At 41.6% G+C, this 17583-nt stretch overlaps 1 protein-coding gene across 4 annotated transcripts in view; it reads left to right on the top strand.

Moving 5' to 3' along the window:
• Nucleotides 1-17583, top strand: part of SEC16B (SEC16 homolog B, endoplasmic reticulum export factor) — a 70742-nt gene that overhangs the window by 4467 nt on the left and 48692 nt on the right. The window lies entirely within an intron of this gene.

Genomic DNA, 17583 nt, shown 5'->3' with positions numbered 1-17583 from the left:
GCTGATGGGCACTTAGGTTGCTTCCACGTCTTGACTATTGTGAATAATGCTGCAATGAACATAGGGGTGCATCAGTCTCTTTGAATTGCTGATTTCAAGTTCTTTGGATAGATACCCAGTAGTGGGATGGCTGGATCATATGGTAGTTCCAGTTTTAGTTTTTTGAGGAATCTCCATACTGTTTTCCATAGTGGCTGCACCAGTTTGCATTCCCACCAGCAGTGTATGAGGGTTCCTTTTTCTCCACAACCTCTCCAACATTTGTTATTTTTTATCTGGGTTATTTTAGCCATTCTAACAGGTGTAAGGTGAAATCTTAGTGTAGTTTTGATTTGCATTTCCCTGATGATCAGCGATGATGAACACCTTTTCATGTCCCTATTGGCCATCCGTATATCTTCTTTGGCGAAATGTTTGTTCATGTCCCCTGCCCATTTTTTGATCAGGTTGTTTGATTTTTTGTTGTTGAGTTTCTTTTTTTTTTTTAATGGACATATAACTGACATATAGCATTGCATTAGTTTTAGGTGTACATGATGGTTTGACATATGCATATATCCTGAAATGCTTAGCACAATATGTTCCATCACCACACATAGATACAAATGTTTTTTGTGATGAAAACTTTTAAGATCTACTCTCTTAGCAGCTTTCAAATATGCGATACAGTCTTGTTAACTGTAGTCACCATGCTGTCCATTACATCGCCAGGACTTATTTATTTTATAACTGGAAGTTTGTACCTTTTGACCACCTTCACCCATTTCACCCACCCTCCACTCCTTACCTCTGGTAACCACCAATCTGTTCTCTGTACCTGTGAGTTGTTTTTTTTTAGATTCCACATATAAATGAAATGATACAGTATTTGTATTTCCCTGTGTTACTTATTTCACTTAGCACAATGCACTCAAGGTCCTCCCATGTAGTGGCAAATGACAGGGTTTCCTTCTTTTTATGGTTGAATAATATTCCATTGTGTGTGTATCTATCACATTTTCTTTATCCATTCATCCGTCAGAGGATGCTTAGGTTGTTTTCATGTCTTGGCTATAGTAAATAATGCCACAGTGAACATGGGGGTGAAGATATCTTTTTGAGATAGTGATTTGGTTTTCTTTGAATAAATACTCAGAAGTGGAGTTGCTGCATCATACGGTAGTTCCCTTTTTTTTTTTTTTTTTAAAGATTTTATTTTTTCCTTTTTCTCCCCAAAGCCCCCCGGTACATAGTTGTGTATTCTTCGTTGTGGGTTCTTCTAGTTGTGGCATGTGGGACGCTGCCTCAGCGTGGTCTGACGAGCAGTGCCATGTCCGTGCCCAGGATTCGAACCGACGAAACACTGGGCCGCCTGCAGCGGAGCGCGCGAACTTAACCACTCGGCCACGGGGCCAGCCCCTGGTAGTTCCATTTTTAATTTTTTGAAGAACCTCCATCATGTTTTCCATAGTGGCTGCACCAACTTACATTCCCACCAACAGTGCACGAGGTTCCCTTTTCTTCACATCCTCGCCAACACTTGTTATTTCTTGACTTTTTGATAATAGCCCTACTAACAGGTGTGAGGTGATATCTCCTTGTGGTTTTGATTTACATTTTCCTGATGATTAGTGATGTCGAGGACCTTTTCATGTAACTATTGGCCATCTCTATATCTTTGGAAAAATTCAGAAACTCTGCCTAGTTTTTAATCAGATTTTTTTTTCTATTGAGTTGCATGAGTTCTTTATATTTTTGGATATTAACCCCTTATCAGATATGTGATTTACAAATATTTTCTCCCATTGTGCAGGTTGTCTTTTCATTTTTTTGATGGTTTTCTTTGCTGTGCAGAAGCTTTTTAGTTTGATGTTGTATCACTTGTTTATTTTTGTTTTTGGTATCAATCCAAAAAAATCATTGTTAAGACCAATATCAAGGGGCTTACTTCCTATATTTTTTCCTAAGGGATTTATGGTTTCAGGTCTTATTTTTAAGTCTTTAATCCATTTTGAGTTGATTTTTGTGTATGGTGTAAGATAGTGGTCCAGTTTCTTTTGCATGTGGCTGTCCAGTTTTCCCAACACCATTTATTGAAGAGTGTGTCCTTTCCCCATTGTATATTCTTGGCTCCTTTGTCATAAATTAATTGACCACATATGTGTGAATTTATTTCTGGACTCTTATTCTGTTCCATTGATCTCTGTGTCTGTTTTTATGCCAATACCCTACTGTTTTGATTACTATAACTTTGTAATATAGTTTGAAATCAGGAAGTGTGATGCCTCCAGCTTTGTTTTTCTTTCTCAAGATTGCTTTGGCTATTTAGGATCTGTTGTGGTTCCATACAAATTTTAGGGTTATTTGTTCTATTTCTGTGAAAAATGCCATTGAAGTTTTGACAGGGATTGCGTTGAATCTATAGATTGCTTTGAGTAGTGTGGACATTTTAACAATATTAATTTTTCCAATCCATGAGCATGGAATATTTTTCCATTTATTTGTGTCTTCTTCCATTTCTTTCTTGAATGTCTTATAGTTTTCAGTATACAAATCTTTCATCTGAGGTCTCTTTTTAAAAGAAACTAATCTCAGTCATGAGGGTTCAACCCTCAGGGCCTAATCACCTCCGGAAGGTCCCACCTCCAAATACCATCAACTTGGGGATTAGGTTTCGACATAGGAATTTTGGAGTGACACAAACATTCAGTCTATAGCAACTTCCTTTTGCGCTCTAGGCTCCAACCGCACTGAACATAAACCCATTGACGATGTGATGAATGCACACGCCCTCCTTCACCCTGGAGCCCTTCTGTATCCCTCTCTCTGCCGGGAACATACAAATTCTCTCTTGCTCTCCTTCCCCTCCTTCCAGGCTGATGCTCTCGCACCCTTCAATTCTTACTTGAGATCTCTTTCTGCTGGGAAGGTTCTCTGACTAGGTCTGGCACCTTTGCTGTGTGTTTCATCTGTTTTTCACTGGCATCCTCTTCCAGCACTGATCATTGGAAATGCCCGTTACCTTGTTTGCATCTCTATTAGGCAGTTGGCTCCAAGGGGACAAGGAAGAAGCTCACCTTGGTCACTTAGTGTGGCCTGCATGTAACACCTAAAGCAATGCTTGGCACATAGTAGGCACCGATAGATACATGATGAGTGAAGTACTCGGTTTCTCACCCATTCCTGGGTTATTAAAGAGGAGCAGGGTCTTTTTGGGTTTCTTCTGCATAGTCCAGGGGCTTATAAGCTTTATTAGAGGAGCCATGGAGAGTCAGCTCATACAGGAGAAAACACTTTTATTATAATGAACAATGACAAAATTTGTCTAAAATATTATTTGTTGAATGAAGAAAATAATTTTTTTCTCTCCAGGGGTAAGACAATATACCCCAGTCAGATTAGTTTAGTGACATCATTCATTCAATGAATGACATTTAGACCAGCACTAGGACGTGGTGTCATAGTGGCATAATGTCATGGGGCATACAAAATATTGCATCCTTAGTGAAATAGGAAATATTCTTGGGAAGCTTGTACGGAAACTATGTCACAGAAGCAATGTTGAGATATGTACTTACTCAGCATGCAGAGAATCTATAGCATTCATCTATGGGATGCTCCCAGAAAATGATGAACTTTGTCCATCTCCTTTGTGATGGCTGCAGATATTTGTGCTTAGAAAAGAAACTTCTCCATCATCTTGTTGTGCCCTTCAATGTCCTCCAGAAATTGAAATTTGAACTTTGTGTTTTTGGCTCCTATGGGAATGGCCCTGATGTGCTAAATTCAGCATTAGAATGGCACTCCTGGGGATCTTTGCTCTATCTGCAGTCACTTATTCCAGATTGAGAGAATAGGGCTGTGAGGGCCACTAAAATACGTGCATGCACTCATGCTGTGCACACACACGGGCTGTTTCTGTACATGGAACAGTGGGCAGAGAATCGGAGCAGCGAAGTGCTGTGCACCTTTATTGACTGACAAATGGGACAAGGGGAAAATACAGAAATTAATCTTTGAGTTCTTATTTTGTGATTCTCTCGCTCTCTTTATATATATCAGGTTGAATGAACCTATTTACACTGGCTGGTAGCTTTGAAGATTGTAATCGTTGTATTTGCATGGAACGGATTTTTAAATAATTGCATTTTTGTGTTAAATCTATCACCAGGCTATTACTAACCAGTGTCCTTTTCTGAAGAAAGCTTTGACTAGAAGTCCTGTGATTGCTTTTCCTCCGTTTGATCACTGATATTGACACTGTGTGAGCTTGGTGAAATCTCTTACCCTTTCTGGTCTCACTTCTAATTACTCCCCAAATGGACAAACTCTCTACTGATGACACTGGGTAGTGAAAATAATGAGCCAAGGATGGGTGTCTCTGGGGATGACAAGCTGTGAATGCAGTGGATTACTATTATTTTTTTAAATTAATTTTATTTTTATTTATTTTTTTATTGAGGTTATGATAGTTTACAACCTTGTGAAATTTCAGTTGTACACTATTATTTGTCAGTCGTGTCGTAGGTGCACCACTTCACCCTTTGTGCCCAGCTCCTACCCCCCTTTCCCCTGATAACCACTAATCCGTTCTCTTTGTCCATGTATTTTCTTATCTTCCATATATGAGTGGAATCATACAAAGTTTGTCTTTCTCTATCTGGCTTATTTCACTTAACATAATACCTTCAAGGTTCATCCATGTTGTTGTTAATGGGACGAGTTTATCCTTTTTTATGGCTAGGTAGTATTCCATTGTATATATATATATATACACACCATATCTTCTTTATCCAATCATCAGTTGATGGGCACTTAGGTTGCTTCCACATCTTGACTATTGTGAATAATGTTGCAGTGAACATAGGGGTGCATCAGTCTCTTTGAATTGCTGATTTCAAGTTCTTTGGATAGATACCCAGTAGTGGGATGGCTGGATCGTATGGTAGTTCCAGTTTTAATTTTTTGATGAATCTCCATACTGTTTTCCATAGTGGCTGCACCAGTTTGCATTCCCACCAGCAGTGTATGAGGGTTCCTTTTTCTCCACAACCTCTCCAACATTTGTTATTTTTTATCTGGGTTATTTTAGCCATTCTAACAGGTGTAAGGTGAAATCTTAGTGTAGTTTTGATTTGCATTTCCCTGATGATCAGTGATGATGAACATCTTTTCATGTGCCTGTTGGCCATCTGTATATCTTCTTTTTTTGTTTTTGTTTTTGTTTTTGTTTGGAGGAAGATTAGCCCTCAGCTAACTACTGCCAGTCCTCCTCTTTTTGCTGAGGAAGCCTGGCTCTGAGCTAACATCCGTGCCCATCTTCCTCTAGTTTATACGTGGGACGCCTACCACAGCATGGCTGCCAAGCAGTGCCATGTCCGCACCCGGGATCCGAACCAGCGAACCCCGGGCCACCGAGAAGCGGAACGTGCGAACTTAACCGCTGCGCCACCGGGCCGGCCCCCTGTATATCTTCTTTTTTTAAACTAAAAAAAAATTTTTTCCTTTTTCTCCCCAAAGCCCCCCGGTGCATAGTTGCACATTTTTTAGTTGTAGGTCTTTCTAGTTGTGGCATGTGGGATGCCACCTCAGCCTCCCTTGATGAGCAGTGCCGTGTCCGTGCCCAGAATCCAAACTGGTGAAACCCTGGGCCACTGAAGCAGAGCGTGCAAACTTAACCACTCGGCCACAGGGCTGGCCCCTGTATATCTTCTTTGGAGAAATATCTGTTGATATCCCCTGCCCATTTTTTGATCAGCTTGTTTGATTTTTTGTTGTTGAGTTGTGTGAGTTCTTTATATATTAAGGTGATTAACCCTTTGTTGGATGTATGATTTGCAAATATTTTTTCCCAGTTGGTGGGTTGTGTTTTTGTTTCAATCCTGTTTTCCATTGCTTTGTAGAAGCTCTTTAGTCTGATGAAATCCTATTTGTTTATTCTTTCCATTGTTTCCCTTGTCTGAGAAGATATGGTGTCCGGAAAGATCCTTTTATGACTGATGTCAAAGAGTATACTGCCTATATTTTCTTCTAGAAGTCTTATGGTTTCAGGTCTTAACTTTAAGTCTTTGATCCATTTTGAGTTTATTCTTGTGAATGGTGTAAAAGAATGGTCTGTTTTCATTCTTTTGCATGTGGCTGTCCAGTTTTCCCAACACCGTTTGTTGAAGAGATTTTCCTTTCTTCATTGCATATTCTCAGCTCCTTTGTCGAAGATTAACTGCCAAGAGATGTGTGGTTTTATTTCTGGGCTTTCAGTTGGGTTCCATTGATCTTTGTGCCTGTTTTTGTACCAGTACCATGCTGTTTTGATTACTGTAGCTTTGTAGTAAATTTTGAAGTCAGGATTGTGATGCGTCTAGCTTTGTTCTTTTTTCTCAGGATTGCTTTAGCAATTCTGGGTCTTTTGTTGCCCCATATGAATTTTAGGATTCTTTGTTCTATTTCTGTGAAGAATGTCATTGGGATTTCGATTGGGATTGCAGTGAATCTGTAGATTGCTTTAGGTAGTATGGACATTTTAACTATGTTTATTCTTCCAATCCACGTGCACGGAATGTCTTTCCATCTCTTTATGTTGTCATCAATTTCTTTCAGAAAAATCTTGTAGTTTTCATTGCATAGGTCTTTTACTTCCTTGGTTAAATTTATTCCAAGATATTTTATTCTTTTTGTTGCAATTGTGAATGGGATTGTGTTCTTGGGTTCTCTTTCTGTTAGTTCATTATTAGAGTATAGAAATGCTACCAATTTATGTAAGTTGATTTTGTATCCTCCAAATTTGCTGTAATTGTTGATTACTTCTAGTAGCTTTCCAATGGATTTTTTAGGGTTTTCTATATATAAGATCATGTTGTCTGCAAACACTGAGAGTTTTACTTCTTCGTTGCCTATTTTGATTCCTTTTATTTCTTTTTCTTGTCTAATTGCTCTGGCCAAAACCTCCAGTACTGTGTTGAATAAGAGTGGGGAGAGTGGGCACCCTTGTCTTGTTCCTGTTCTCAGAGGGATGGCTTTCAGTTTTTCCCCATTGAGTATGATGTTGGCTGTGGGTTTGTCATATATGGCCTTTATTATGTTGAGGTACTTTCCTTTTATCCCCATTTTATTGAGAGTTTTAATCATAAGTAGATGTTGGTTCTTGTTGAATGCTTTCTCTGCATCTATTGAGATGATCATGTGGTTTTTGGTTTCTCATTTTGTTAATGAGGTGTATCACATTGATTGACTTGTGGATGTTGAACCATCCCTGTGTCCCTGGTATAAATTCCACTTGATCATGGTGTGTGATCTTTTTAATGTATTGCTGTATTCAGTATGCCAATATTTTGTTGAGGATTTTGGCATCCATGCTCATCAGTGATATTGGCCTGTAGTTTTCCTTCTTTTTGTTGTCCTTGTCTGGTTTTGGGATCATGGTGATGTTGGCCTCATAGAATGTGTTAGGGAGTGCTCCATCTTCCTCAATTTTCTGGAATAGTTTGAGAAGGATAGGTATTAAATCCTCTTTGAATGTTTGGCAAAATTCTCCAGAGAAGCTGTCTGGTCCTGGACTTTTATTTTTGGGGAGATTTTTGATTACTGTTTCAATCTCTTTACTTGTGATTGGTCTATTCAGATTCTCCATTTCTTCTTGATTCGATTTTTGGAGGTTGTAAGAGTAAGAATTTATCCGTTTCTTCTAGGTTGTCCAATTCATTGGCATATAGTTTTTCATAGTATTCTCTTATAATCTTTTGTATTTCTGTGGTATCAGTTGTAATTTCTCCTCTTTCATTTCTGATTTTATTTATTCAACTCTTCTCTCTTTTTTTCTTCATAAGCCTGGCTAAGGGTTTGTCAATTTTGTTTATTTTCTCGAAGAACCAGCTCTTTGTTTCATTGATCCTTTCTACTGCCTTTTTTGTTTCAATTTCGTTTATTTCTGCTCTAATTTTTATTATTTCCCTCCTTCTACTGACTTTGGGCTTTGTTTATTCTTGTTTTTCTAATTCTTTTAGGTGTAGTTTGAGATTGCTTATTTGGGATTTTTCTGGTTTATTGAGGTGAGCCTGTATTGCAATGAATTTCTCTCTTAGGACTGCTTTTGCTGTATCCCAAATGAGTTGGTATGTTGTGTTTCCATTTTCATTTGTCTCCAGATAATACTTGATTTCTTCTTTGATTTTTTCAATGATCCATTGGTTGTTCAGTAGCATGTTGTTTAATCTTCACATCTTTGCCCCTCTCCCAGCTTTATTCTTGTAATTGATTTCTAGTTTCATAGCATTATGGTCAGAAAAGATGCTTGATATTATTTCAGTCCTCGTAAATTTATTGAGGCTTGCTTTGTTTCCCAGCATATGGTCTATCCTTGAGAATGTTCCATGAACACTTGAGAAGAATGTATAACCTGCTATTTTTGGATGGAGTGTTCTGTATATATCTATTAAGTCCACCTGGTCTAGTTTTTCATTTAATTCTACAATTTCCTTGTTGACTTTCTATCTGGATGATCTATCCATTGGTGTTAGAGTGAGTGAGGTCCCCTCCTATTATTGTATTATTGTTGCTATCTCCTTCTAGTTTTGTTAATAGTTGCTTTATGTGCTTTGGTGCTCCTGTGTTGGGTGCGTATATATTTATAAGTGTTATGTCTTGTTGGTGGAGCATCCCTTTTATCATTATATACTGCTCCTCTTTGTCTCTCTTTATCTGTTTTGGCTTGAAGTCTACTTTGTCTGATATAAGTATGGTGACATCTGCTTTCTTATGTTCACTATTAGCTTGGAGTATCGTCTTCCATCCCTTCACTCTGAGTCTGTGTTTGTCTTTGGGGCTGAAGTGTGTTTCCTGGAGTCAGCACATTGTTGGGTCTTGTTTTTCAATCCATCCTGCCACTCTGTGTCTTTTGATTGGAGAATTCAATCCATTTACATTTAGAGTTACTATTGAAATGTGAGGGCCTAATGCTTCCATTTTATTGCTCATTTTCCGGTTCTCCTGCATTTCCTTTGTTTATCGTCCCATGTATTTTGGACTACCAATTCAGTTAGGTAGTTTTCTATGTTGGTTTTCTTAGTTTCCTCCTTATTTGTAATTTGTGTCTCTGTTCTAATTATTTGTTTAGTGATTACCATGTGGTTTGTATAAAACTTCTCATAGATGAGACAGTCCATTTTCTGATAGCCTCTTATTTCCTTAGACTAAACTGGTTCCATCCATTTCCTCTTCCCCTTCTAAGTTGTTATCATCACATCTTTTTTTCTCCTTGTGTCCTGAATTTGTGGTTAAAATGACAAGATTATATTTATTCTTGGTGTTGCCCTTCCCTTTATCTTTAATGTTATACTTAAGCATTTGCTAACCTGTTCTGATGGAGAGCTGCAATTTTCTGATTTTGTCTTTCTACTTATGTCCTTGCTTAGGGTTTTGTAACCCCTTTCTTTTCTTTTCTTTTTTTTAGGTATTAGGGCCTTCCTGAGGATTTATTGTAGGGGGGTCTTATGGTGATGAACTCCCTTAACTTTTGTTTATCTGGGAAAGTTTTTATTTCTCCATCATGTTTGAAGAATATTTCCGCTGGATAGAGTATTCTTGGCTGAAAGATTTTGTCTTTCAGAATTTTGAGTATATTGTTCCACTCTCTCCTAGCCTGTAAGATTTCTGCTGCAAAATCTGCTGACAGCCTGATAGGGGTTCCTTTGTAGGTTATTTTCTTCTGTCTTTCTGCCCTTAATATTTTATCTTTGTTGTTGACTTTTGCCAACTTCACTGCTATATGCCTTTGGTCTTTTTATATATGGGTTGGTCTTTTTACATTGATAAAGTTTGGAGATGTATTGGTTTTTGTCACATGGATTTCCAGCTTCCTCCCCAGGTTTGGGAAGTTCTCAGCTGTCATTTCTTTGAATAAGCTTTCTGCTCCATTCTCCTTCTCTTCTCCCTCTGGGATATCAATAATCCTTATGTTGCATTTCCTAATTGAGTCAGATATTTCTCGGAGAGTTTTTTCATTTCTTTTAGTCTTAGTTCTCTCTCCTCCTCTATCTGAAGCGTTTCTATATTCCTATCCTCCAGACTGCTAATTCTGTCCTCCATATTATCAGCCCTACTATTCATGGAGTCCATATTTTTCTTAGTCTCCTCTATTGTGTTTTTCATCTCTGAGATTTCTGATTGGTTCTTCTTTATAGTATTAACCTCTTTTGTGCTGTAGCTCCCGAACTCGTTGAGTTGTCTATCTGTATTCTCTTTTAACTCATTGAGTTTTTTTAATGATAGCTATTTGGAATTCTTTGTCATTTAGGTTATAGATTTCTGTGTCTTTGGGATTGTTTTCTGGGTAGTCGTCATTTTCCTTCTGTTCTGGAGATTTAATATATTTTTTCATACTGCTTGATGGTGTGGATTTGTGCCTCTGCATAGAGATAGAGTTTGGCTACTGCTTCCACTTGCTGCCAGTGGGGGGAGGGGGCAGGAGCTGTGTAATCTGCACCCACCAGGATCCCTGTCAGCTGTTCCTGACTGAGCCTGGGACACTCCTTGGGATTTCAGTAGTCCGTTGGTGTCTCCTGTAAACTGTGGGCACAATCACATGGGGACTTTGGGGTGCTGCTGCCTGCTCCCACAGACCTGCCTAGACACACTCCCTCCTTAGGGACTGTAGCAGTGTTGTGGGCTTTCATGGCAGCCGGAAGCTTGTTTGCCCAGACTCACAGCTCTGCCGCCATCTGGTCCCTCTGGATCTCACTTGCCCCCTCTGGGCTGCAGCAGAGCTATGGGCATCTAACGTAGCCAGTGGTTAGCTTGCCCAGCTGTGCTTCATCTGCTCCTAGGTTGCCCAGCCTTTGTGCTTGGTGGGCGGGACCTCTCAATAGGGCCGAGCCAACACTCTCCCTGGGGCTGCTGTGAGATTGTGGATTTTCCCACTGGACCAAGAAGCAATCATGCTGGGGCTCCAGATTGTCACAGCCTGCTCATGTGGTCCCACTGGATCTCACCTGACCCCTCAGGGCTGCAGCGGAGCTATGGGTGGGTAACGCAGCTGGTGGGTAGCTAACCCAGCCCAGCCACTTCTGCTCCAGCCTTTGTGCCTAGTGGGCGGGGCCTCTCCACTAGGGCCAAGTGGAGACTCCCTGGGGCTGCTGTGGGACCGTAGATTTTCCCACTGGTCCACAGAGCAATCATGGTGGGCTTAGGGCTGTGGTGACCTGTTTCCACAGTCGTATAAATGTGCATGCCCACCCTTGGGGCCATGGCAGTGCTATGAGCATGTCAACTGGGAGAGAGTCACTCACAGGTACTAGGCTGTCTGGGGGCCCCAGAGTTCTCACTTATCTCCACCTCCTCCCTGGGGTAGTCCATCTATCTTCTGACGTAGAGCAGCATGGGTCTCTCTGGCAGCCTGAGGTGCTGTGTGAGTATCCTCTGTTGATCAACGAATGTCCATTTAGCTGTAGTTCGAAGGGGGAGAGTCAAAGAAAACTGCTCACTCTGCCATGTTGCTGATGTCACTCCTCAAGCCACAATGGATTATTTTGATGTGAGAGAGGGCAGAATAAAAATAAAAACAATCACCTCATTTTAGATTCTATGCCAATGATAAAAAAACCCAGCTGAGATAAAAATTAAATATCAATTGCTATGATAAAAGCTAAGTAAGAACAGATCCCCTGAATAGCCCAGAAAGTGCTTCTTCTGCTCTGCTCTTTCCAACAACAAAGTTGACAACACCATTTGCTGAATGCTTACTGTGTGTGGGCACTGTGCTAAGTGCTTTTCCTTGACCATGCATTCATCTCTTCATCGAATGTTAAGTGAGCAGCTACCACATGCCATGAATAATACATTATCTCATTTATCCTACAACAACCTTGTGATGATATCTATTGTTATACAGTCATTTAATAAATGAGAACCCTCGGCCTGAGAGGTTTAGCACCTTGCCTGAGGACTCACAGCTGGTCAGTGGAGGGACTGGGAGTCACTCCAATTCTGACTGCAAAGCCTGCCTCTTCACCACTATCTGCTACCAGACCCTGAGCTTTGGGTACATTCAGCTTGTCACACCTTTAACGAAATGTAAGGAGCCTGGAAGAGGGAAAGGCAAAGATTGATTGAAAACCCACTCCTCTATTTAACAGACACTTTGGTGTTTTTCCATATAGCATTTCTTTTCATCTATGCTGCAGCCTGCGAGGTATTTTTAGACTCATTTTAAAGATGAAGAGACTGGGGCTCATAGAGATTGTCATTTTTTTCCCCCAAGTCTCATGGCTGGGAAATGACACAGTTAAAACTGAATCCAGGTTTAAATTCCTATTTCTTTTTCCCTGGGCCTTTGCTGCCACGCAAAATGATTGCGGGAAGGAAATTTTATAAGGAAACCTACTAGGATTGGGATGATGGAACCTGGAAAGGAGCAGGCTGCTGAGGGGCACGATGACTGTTTTCCCCTATTCAAGAGTTCAAATGAGAGTTTGTCACCCATGTGTTATACAGCAGGAAGAGCATCTTGATGCTAAAATATTGGGGTGTGTTTCTGTAAGGAGCCTGAAGACCTCTCTTCACTGGAGAATAAACACTCCCTGCCCAGGTGAACCGAGAAAGTCCCTGGACTCCTGGGTCCCCCAGACTGTCTTGTATAATAGAAGATTTTCATACAGCCTTAGAGAGCTTGTAGTGCTGGGTCTGTAAATGAAAGAGCTGTATGTGCCCGAGGGCCTTGGCCCCTGGCGTGGACACTGCCTCACCTGCAGGGATGGCCTTTTTCCAGCTCATCAGTTATGCGTCTGAATGTCTGCTCCTGTTCAGAATGGGTTCTCAAACATTTCCACCAGATGGCAGGCAGCGACTTCTGGGAGTGCAGGCTGTGTGTAGGTGAAGGCGTGCTCTGTCCCATTGAAAGCATGAAATTTCTTTGAAGTCTCATTCTTCACTGTAGAAATTAATACAAATTTGAATTTTATTCCATAATAGTCAATAATACAGCATTTGTTTAAAATTAAAATACATTTTAAAATTGCTTATATAATAAAATTAATGCTTATCCTGTGGCATCCTGCATTGTCCTTGGGGCTACAAGTACTCCTGTGTGAGAAGCACTGGGCTATATTTTCTTGAAGTTTCTAATTCTGATGTTCTTAACTTAACCCATTCCTTTTTCCTATGTAATCATGTGATATAGTTTCTCTATTTTCTCCTGATCTCATGGCTCAGTGGGGCACTGAATTAACAGTTAAGGAGGAGCTGTGGATTTCACAGCAGCAATGGATCATCAATCCCTTTCTGATGTCTTCTGCAGAAAACTTCCTAGACGCTTTACAGTATTTCCAGGGAAATGATAACAGTTACCATTTATTGAGCATTTGCTAAATACCAAGTACTTTGCAGGTTTTTTTTTTTCATTTTATTTTTGGTGAGGAAGATTAGCCCTGAGCTAACATCTGTGCGAATCTTCCTTTATTTTGTATGTGGGACGGCTGCCACAGCATAGCTTGATAAGCCGTGTGTAGGTCTGCACCAGGGATCTGAACCTGCGAACCCCCTGGCCACCAAAGAAGAGCTCAAGAACGTACCCACTTCGCCAGCAGGCAGGCCCCCTTTGTAGGTTTTTAATCTAATTTTACCCTTGTAATGACTCTGTGAGGTGGATTGCATCATTATTCCCATCTTATAGACGAAGTAAAGGAGATACAGGATAACTTGCCAACGTTCACACGGCCAGCAGATGGTGGAGCTGAGAGGCACATCCACGCAGCCTTATTCTGGGGCCACCAAGGTCTACCACACCTCTGGGGAATTTATGTCCCGTTGGCCCCGGGGGCTCAGAGAACACTCAGAGCATGCTACAGCCCTTTATTTCATTTAGGAGGTGTGTGAATCACCAATGTCTGCGCATGTGGGGTCAGAAGTCACAGCAGCGTCCATCTGCCACCCCACTTATTCTGGGTTCAGGGGCGTCAATAAAATGGGAGGGGGGAAGAGAGGTGAAGTTGGGGCGGCCTCTGCCAGCCCAGGGCTGAGAAAGAAGGATGGAGGTTTTCTTCCTCTTGACGGAATGCGCTACTTCTCCAGCTCTCGGCAGCAGAGGTGGAGGCAGGGGGCAGGTTTGCAGGCAGCCAGGTAGGTGACATTTAAAGGAGCCCTTTTGTTGGGGCTCATTCACAGGGTTCCTTGAGCCTGTAGGAAACCTGCATTGTGCCCAAACTTTCACATCTAAGACTGAGGGAAGAGCAACAGTTCCAGGATTGGCACTGGTAGCTTATGGCGCCTGTGCCAGGCTAATTGTCTCTGGCCCTCAGACCATGTTTTCCTGGCGCAGTCCTTCCTGATAAATGGAATACTGACTGGCGCCTGCTGCTCTGCATCTGGCATGCCACGCAGCTCACCAGAAGGAAGAGGTCAAAGCCTTGGCACCCATCACTGGCCAAGGCCACGAGCTCCATAGCTGTAAAGCTGGCTCCAAGTGGTGGCTTTCCTGGAGTCATGAGGCTGCTCTGCACCACACCTTCACCCCCTGACTCATTCTGGGAGTCAGGTATGAGACACTTGCTGACTGAAAAGAGCCTCAATGTATCAGATGTTGTGGGAAATGCAGATGTGGACATTAGCCAGTCACTCCCAATTTGACTGAGGTTTTGTTTTGCTTTTTCAGTTGTGGTTTCATGTTTTTCTTTCACTGTCCTATTGGAGTGTCTCAAGTATCGGTAGGGACCTCAGTTTAACCAGGTATGCAGATAACTTGCATCTGTTTTTGTCTCATTTGTGTCCCAGATGGCATCTCTTTAACCATTCTCTGGTCAGTCCCCTTAACTCACTGCCTCAACTTTCTCTTTTACTTTCTCTAGAAACTGCCTGTCAGAGTCTAATTCTGTACTTAGGATAACGAGAAGGAAAACTGCTGCATGCCATCATACAGCCAGGCTGTTGCAGCTATACATTCTAGCTGTCTATTGATTCAAAGATGAAATCTGTGAGCTCTTGTCATTTGTCAGGCCCTGTGCTGGGCACTGAGGGTGTAGCAGAGAGCAAAGCACAGACGGTCAGTGTCTCCGTGGAGCTTCAAGTCTGTTAGGTGAGCACTAACGCTGCATCTCCAGCCTGCTGGTTACTCTGAGCACGTGTTCCTAGTTAAAGCACACCTCCGTCTTCCACACCGGCCAGTCCAAGTCTTCACAATGTTTCTCGAGGCTCTTGCCAAATGCTCACCCTGATCTCTAGCCAGTAGAGCTCGGCAGTCTGCTCCACAGAGAGTTCTCCGTATCCGGTCCCTTTACGTGCAAATCTATGGGCCTCCATCTATGCCCACCTTCACCTCCCTTCATTATCCCTTTCTCTGAGGAAGAGGTGCCCTTCCTCTCACCTGGGCTTAATTTTTGCTCCTATACTCTGGATCCCATGTGACCAGCCTCTTTTGAGATTTATTCTTTTAGTAATGATGTTTCTTTTCTGTATCTCCATATGAATCAGCATGTAACTCTCTTTTGTCTTTTCCGTCCTAAACCCATTCTTCAAACCTGGCTGCCTCAGTCTTCCCAGCTATTGCCCCCTTTTCTTCACACTCAGGCTTCTAGAAAGATGAATTTTACTTGGAGCCCCCATTTCCTGACTTTCCATTCTCTGTGTAAGTGATTTCTGTGTCTAATTCCTCACTCCTTTGACCTTAATTCTACTGAAATTGTTCATAATATGATCATCAAACCTTCTAATTGTTGAATCCAGTGAGGAAGAGAATGCTTTTGCTTATTGCCTTTCTCAATATTTCTCCTAAGTTTGGCGTTGTTGACCACTCTCACTTTTTTTTTTTTTTAAAGATTTTATTTTACTTTTAAATTTTACTCCCCAAAGCCCCCTGGTACATAGTTGTATATATTTTAGTTGTGGGTCCTTCTAGTTGTGGCATGTGGGACGCCACCTCAACGTGGCCTGACAAGCAGTGCCATGTCCGTGCCCAAGATCTGAACCAGTGAAACCCTGGGCTGCTGAAGCGGAGCGTGCGAGCTTAACCACTTGGCCACGGGGCCGGCCCCCACTCTCACATTTTTGAAGCCACTACCTCTCTTGGCTCTGGGAACACCATCCTCTCCTGGCTGTCTGCTTACCTTTCTGGCATCTGCTTATTGTCTTTCCTAGGCTCCTCTTTCTGTGTTCAGCTCTTAAACGTTGGTGTTCCTCAGAGCTCTTTCCTAGGACCTGTCTTCGAATTCTAAGCTTTTCTTAGGCAATACCATCTATGCCTGCGGCTTCATCACATCTCTCTCCTCAGACCTTTCTTGAGCTCTACACTCTTACAGCCAACTACTTATCGACCATCCTTACCTTTGTCAACACACAGAGACCCCTCACAATTAGCATGTCCAAAACTGGAGCCATCTTCTTCCCTACCAAAGCGGTTCTTCTTCCAAGAGGATTATCCAAAAAAAGGCAGCGTGGTCCCCTCTTTACAGCCTGAAAATGGAGCTGGACTTCACTTCTCCTTCACCTTCATTTTCTACGTTCAACAGAGTGTGGTTTCATGTTGATTCTATTTTATAAACATATAATATGTGTATACGTATATATTTCTCCCTCCCCTCTCCTGCAGCCTTTCTGCAGCTGCCCTAGTTCAGGTGTTCCTCTGTCAGGAATAACCTTGAACAGCACACCTCCCGGTTTCTACTCTCGTGCCTTCTCTTGTGCATCCTTCCTTTAGAAAAATCAGTGATATATCCATAGAGTAGTGATTGCATTGCATAAGGATTGCATATTTGAGTGTCTGCTGCTCCACTGGACTGAATGATTCTTTGGGACAGAGATTGTATGTTATTTATCTTTGTATCATCAATGCATGTGACAATGCTGGGCATAGAGTGGCTGCTCCATAAACATTTGTTTAGTGCATGATTTCCAGAATCTTCTTTCTAGAAGAGCAGTGTGAGCACAGTTAACTAATCTCGAACTCTTTAGGGAGTCGTTGCCCCATTTTAGCAACTTGGGTGCGTAATTACTTAATGATGTGACAGTACCACATTTGGATATAGTATTGATTAAAAATAATGTTGATTTTTGTCTTTCAAAATGATACATGCTTATTGTAGAAAATTAAGTTAGAAAATACGGACAAGCAAGAAGAGAGAAACAAAATCATCCACAATGCCATCACCCAGACTGGAGTAATTGCTGTTAACCTGCTGACAGAGAGCCTCTTGGTTTGTTTTCTAAATTTTTACTTTCAGTAGAGGAATGAGATCAAGTCTGAGGGATGTCTCAACTGCTGAGCTGTCCCTTGCAAGTGTAACTAGTCATTAAGTCATAGTGCTCAGGATTCATGGCAAAGCTGACCTGGATCTAGGTAGGTGATCACATCCAGCAGTGTTGACCTGGTGGGTAGGGATTAGCAGCATCATTAGTAGTGATGGTAATTTTGTTAGATGTCAAACTAGGGTAGGTACTCTTGTTTGATGCAAGATCTTCTCAGTGGTTTGGCATTTGGAAAGGGGAGCAGGGTCTGGGAAAGGAAATTCAGCAAGGGGCCAGGGCTCCAATTCTGGTGACTAGTTGGGATGCAAAGCAGGAGTCAGGCATGAGGACAGGACACTCAGGGGAGGGATCCCATAAAGACTATAGCTGTTCTGGCACCAG

Source organism: Equus przewalskii, chromosome 23 (assembly GCF_037783145.1).
Source record: "Equus przewalskii isolate Varuska chromosome 23, EquPr2, whole genome shotgun sequence".
Classification (NCBI taxonomy): Eukaryota; Metazoa; Chordata; class Mammalia; order Perissodactyla; family Equidae; genus Equus; species Equus przewalskii.
Note: the sequence above shows the minus strand (reverse complement) of the source record. Positions and strands in the feature narration are given on the sequence as shown.